The sequence below is a fragment of the Protopterus annectens genome, chromosome 8.part0 (assembly GCF_019279795.1).
Source record: "Protopterus annectens isolate FY-2018-M chromosome 8.part0, PAN1.0, whole genome shotgun sequence".
NCBI classification, from domain to species: domain Eukaryota; kingdom Metazoa; phylum Chordata; order Ceratodontiformes; family Protopteridae; genus Protopterus; species Protopterus annectens.
This window is the reverse complement of record NC_056741.1, coordinates 1037981717-1037987716: the sequence shown is the minus strand read 5'-3', so window position 1 is coordinate 1037987716 and position 6000 is coordinate 1037981717.

Below are 6000 nucleotides of genomic sequence, written 5' to 3'. Positions count from 1 at the left end.
AACACTTCAAAGTTATTATGCGGGGACTACAGCCATCAGCATGGGTTTGTGGGACTTTGCACCCCAAAGCAATACATATTAATATCTATCTATCTATCTATCTATCTATCTATCTATCTATCTATCTATCTATCTATCTATCTATCTATCTATCTATCTATCTATCTATCTATCTGTCTGTCTATCCATCATCTATCTTATATTTGTTCTTTTGTTTTACTTCTGATGAAAGCTGTGTTATCAGCCAGGTTGCTTTCATTTCAGAGGAGTTGCACACTACACTTCATGGCACTGTTCAAAGACATACTGCTTGTCACATAGCCCACTATTAACAGCATCAACGATCATTATAAAGTAGAATGCATTTTACAGCAATCATTTTGTTCTACATATAACAGGACATAGTTAGGATAGGGGAACTGATATGTATGTTTTTTCAGTAAGAGTGGAAGAAAACAATTATAAAAGAAAGAAAGAAATGAATGAGACTGCTAGACATGACCAAGTGTGTAGCATTGAAATATTCAATTAAACAGCACATTTGTGCAAATATAACCATTGAGAATAAACTTTGCTACATATACTTGTTTTTGTTTTTTAAATGGATATATATTTTAACTTTAACTGACACTGATAACCGTAACAAGACCAATCCAAAGTGGAAGGAAGGGAGATGATTTGGTTTTCTTTTTTGTCTGAGAATATGCATGCTAATGCTTCATGTCTATCTTCTAGAAGCCATAATTCTGAATGCAAAATTCAGAACTGACTGCTAATTTAACTTGTATAAAAATGCTCCAGTAATGTTGTCAGCCTACTGTAAATGATCGTTTTTATTAGAAATCAACATCTTTATTTTCTCAAAATAATCTAAAATTATGTTCTTTGGAGGGGAATCCATGCTACTTTAGGATGGAAGAAAACAGAACCTCAAGGACTCCCTGCCGTGTACATGAATGCAAAGATGCAAAGTAAATAGGTGGCAACCTATCCATTTATTATTACTTTTATTAAACATATTTTCAGATATGTTAAATGTGTTAGACTGATTTTTATGTAGAATATTCTGAACCATAGTATTCAAAACGCTGTTTGAAGTATTCCCCATTCAACACCTACCTTATCAAGCACTTACTTAATTATTTGTATAACTATATGTAAGACAAGGGAAGAGGTCACCCGAGGCTTTCATATCTCTTTATACAGTCTGCTTCCAGAGTTTCAGTACCAATAATGTAGTTGACAGACTCTTAATTGTAATGCTTTAAGTGTAACAACACCTGTCCCTACTTAGCAAGATTATTTTATTGAGAGGAGGTCAGCCAGTACAACAGACAGTCAAGCATTTGGCCATGTAACAAGCAGGCGCTGTTCTACTCATATTACAGTCTCATGTCTCTGACAAGTTGTCATCTGCTGAAGTCCACAGGCTACATGTCAGTAGTAAGAAAAGACAGTCTGAATAGCAGTGCCATGAAAAAATGTGACTTACAGATTCATAGTCATAGAATCAGATTCTGTCCTAAACATGTTGTCATAGCAACAGATAGCCTTACAATCATATTTCACAATCTATAAAATTAAACAAGATACCCTGGTCTAATATGAAAGATAAATGCATTTTTACTCTGATTTGGAATTAATATATACTTTTACTAAATTATTTTGATCGTTCATTAATAACAGGAGCAATGAAGCCGGTGCTGAAAATTGCCAGGTTTTGTTCAAATTTCCATTAGTGCAGGGCAGGATTATCTTCAGAAGTAATACACTGCAGCTCCATCAATCCACAACCCTTCTTCCCATTTTTGCACATGGGGTCAGGATGTTGCATCTATACTGACAGTCATCTATAGCATGCTATAAAGCAGCATATTATGTTTAACTTTAATAATTATAACTAGTCAGGTAACAAATATGTTGCATTTTAATTACTAATGATACTTACACATTAGGCTAGATAGTTGCATAACAGTATACCTAGGGAAGCAAGGGGGAAACAGGCAAGACTAGTAAAACATGATCCAAAAGCTGACTGTATGATACATAAAAAACATCCCAGCACACTCATATAACCACAAGGAAAGAAGCAACGCTGCAACACAGGGGTCACACTTGTATTATTTATTTGTTTATTACATTTTGTTGACCGGGAATGTCCAACTGGGCTAGAGGCCCATTTTCAGAGGAGGCCCATGGAGAAAAGCTCCCCAGAAAAATACAATACAAGTCGATTTTAGATACACAGATTATAACAAATTAGCATGCAATTTTACAAATCAAAAACAAACATCACAAAATAGTTTGCATTTCTACAATAGCAGAAACATCATATATCAAGAATAAACATTCCATGAGAATTGTGTGCTTAATGGTGTAGATCCTAGGGGAATGATACTTGTATAGACACATATGACAAACATGTCAATGTTGCTATCAATGCTCTCATTTATGCTGAGACTAAGCAATGGGATTATTCAGTCCCTATGAAATAATTTACTGTTAAGAACCAGGTGTGCATAACCTATGAGTAAGGACTTCAAGTGTGGTGAAATATACAAGATAATCTTTGCAAGAAACCACAAGTAAGCTAAACATCAAGGTATGTACTAACAGTAATAAAAAGGCCTACCAAATGCACTGGGCATCTTCCATGAGACCACTCATCTTGAATGATTCCATAGGCCAATAGTTGGGTGACAGAAATGCATGGACAGGGCATTAATAGGGCCACTTTGTCTACAATCCTGCTGACATGTCAGCACATCACAATTCACCCGCTGCTCCTGCTGGTAAAAAAATGATTTTAGTCATAACATTCTGGTAAAATTCCTCCAGCATCTTGATTTTTCTTTTAACCTTTTTAAAATAATTTTATTGAAATTGTACACATTGTAACTAAGTACAGTGGCACAGCCCATCATTCTTATAACAATATAACTTAATAAACAAAGTTTTTTTAAATTGTTTTGAGAATTTACACCTTTTGTGTGTACCAGTCTACCCTAACAGGGCATAACGTAATTTTATACTCTTCTCCCTAGCCATTACAGACCTTCTCCCACCTCAGATTATATCATTCACCTCCTTTATTTCTCTTCTCCTGCTAGACCCCCTACTTTCTTCTCCTTATCTCTCCAAACTGTATCCCATTTCTCCTTTAATTTTTCTAATTCAAATTATCTTTTTCCAGTGGTGACTAGTGACTTCAAACCAAGGGAGAAGGGTCTACAGGAAGCAACTCCATGGGTGAAACTAATGGGGTGGGACTCTATTACAGCAGGCCAATGAATGCTACATGTGAACAAGTAACAAATGAGGTCATTAACTTTCATCTACCGACTTCCTCAGTATGTACCCACTCATTATAGCCATTTTATTGAATCTATAAATCTCGAATATCTGACAGCATTCAACAAAGCCAGTCTTAGATGAAATGGAACCCTAGGCCTTGGATTCCATGGAGATCCATGTTGCATACTAGTATCCCTACACCTTCCCAGTGGTTCTTATCTGTTTTCCCCTTATCCTGGTCTCACATCATCCATACAGTTTACTTTTTTTTTGTTTTGTTTTTTTCACCCTTTGTCTAACTTTTTAACTCACTCTCATGCTTTCAACACAGATTAACTGACCAATATTCTGCTTTAAGAAGCTTGGAGAAAGTAACTGACTTAAGCAGGGAGTATGAGGCCACTTTGCCCCCTGAAGTCAGTGCTTATTCTAATGATGGCCTGAACAAAAAAATCACAAGTAAAGAAATTCAGTTTCATTTTTTAGGCAAATTAAGTTTAGCCTAAAGTGTAATGTTCAAAGCCAGCAAAATAGTAGTTCTTCATTCAGCTGAAGAGACACATTCTTGCAAAGATATATATAAATTTCATCTGGGAATAGTACCTGCCTTCCTATCACTCTAAAAAGATAGTTACCTTCTATGTACATAATTGTAGGACCCCAGATATGACTACACTAAGATCTCTTTCTTCATTACTTGTAACTGCTTTATTTTCAAATATGTATGACTTTCCTGGATTTTGACTTTTAGATGCATTATTCTAAATTTTCTTATATATCACTGCGGTGGTGGTGCTGCGGTAGCATTGTCACCTCACAGTTAGACGTTGCCTGTTCGATTCTCAGTTAGAGCATCTCCTGTGTGGCGACATGTGTGAATGGGCATTCCTTCGTTGAAGGTTGTGCGTTAGGCCCGGCAAGCCAGCACGTAAAAATCTACTGCTAATCATTAGCGGACCAGAGTTCTGCTGTGGCGACCCCTAACTGGGAAAAGCCAAAAGACACAACAACATTCTAAATTTTCTTACATGGAGTTTAAGGTGCTATTCTTTATTTGTTCAAATACCACTCCTTTCCAGATCATTAATTTCCTTGTCCTGACTGACTGTTGCCTACTGTCAGTGGGGCATAAGTCAAACAATGATGGATCATAATCATCATTAAGGTAGCTTGGATTTCTTATTTTATACACTGATCCCACCCCTCCTATGGCCTGACAGGAGACTGTATTAGCAGTCCCTGAGATACCAGGACAGTCCAGCATGTTTCCACATGTATTTCTCAGTTACAAAACATGCAAGCAGCTTGCCCATTTTGATCCGTGCAAGACAAGTGACAGTCAAGCACTGAGAGTTTGCCACCTTCCTCTAACCCCACATTGAGTGATCTGACATCCTTCTATAGCTGGATCTTCCAGATCCTGGGCTCAGGAATCAAACCCAGTTAACTGAGGTTGCGATCAGAGCTCCATCCCACTCTACAATGGAACATGCTTAAGGTGCCATATTTTAGTTTACTCCTTCAGGCATTTTGAGTTTCCTCTCATCATCTTTGCACATTCTTTTTGTTTCAACCTGGATATGTAAATTTGCCTTCAGAAAAGAGGCAAGTGTTTTCTTCCAGACATTAGTACAATTCATTAAACCTGGTTCATTTCACTTAACAGGTGTATTTGTCTGGTTCTAACCACTTTGACATGCTTTCTGTGTCTTTGCTCCTTTCACTAGTCATTCATTTATCCCCATAATTGTTTTCTTTCCTTAAGTTCAGATTACCTTTTCCCTACCATCAGCTTGTCTTAAAAATATATTGTCTCTGTTTTCTTGGCCAGCCTTTTTCAATCCTGCTACCTCTAAATTGAACTATTAAGACCTTTCAATGTTTTACTCAGCATCTCTCCTGAGAACTTTACCAATCAGCTTCATATATCTGATGAATAAAAGCAGTCACATTTCATACACTTGTTTTATCATCCTAGGGAAACCATAAGATGTCAGAGAATGAACTAACCCTGATGTTGTAACTCACAGGCAACTAATTATTATTTTTTTTTTTTGCAATGCACATTTGCACTACCTTTGTTTGCTAGGTCATTTGACTCTGAATGCATAACCAAATAAGCTTGTCCTAGGGAATGTCAAGTATGCTGTGTGCGGCTTTGTCCCAGACACTAGGGAATGTGCAAAGTCTCAGTGAGCGGAACCATGTAGTATGAAAGGTGTAACATGGCGGATATTAATATTCTGCCCTGATTGTTTAAGCACTGCTGCCATTTAAGATTGCAGTGCTACTCACTGTGTTCTTCTGGAACTGACCCTCAAGGTGAGACTCAGAGTATTAAAATTACTTGTATAAGATCATCACAGATATGTAATAAAATTAAACCTGAGCAACTATCAAAGCATAGATATTGTGATCCTTAATTCCACTACAATTTACAATATTAGAAGACTGAATATTTGAAACAAGAGAGGGTGATTACACCAGATTCAGGGATGTAACCTTGCAGAAAAAACATGGAAATAAATCCTACTAACTTTTAAAGGCATTGCCCTCTAGTTAAAGAAATTTACTTGTTAATGATTAGTTAAGACCTGGCAAAGGCAGCCAAGGGTAAATGCATTAGTTTTGTTTTCATGACTGTGCATCAGTGCTTACCCATACATTTACTTAAACACAGAGTTACATCTCACAAAGGCCTTTTGT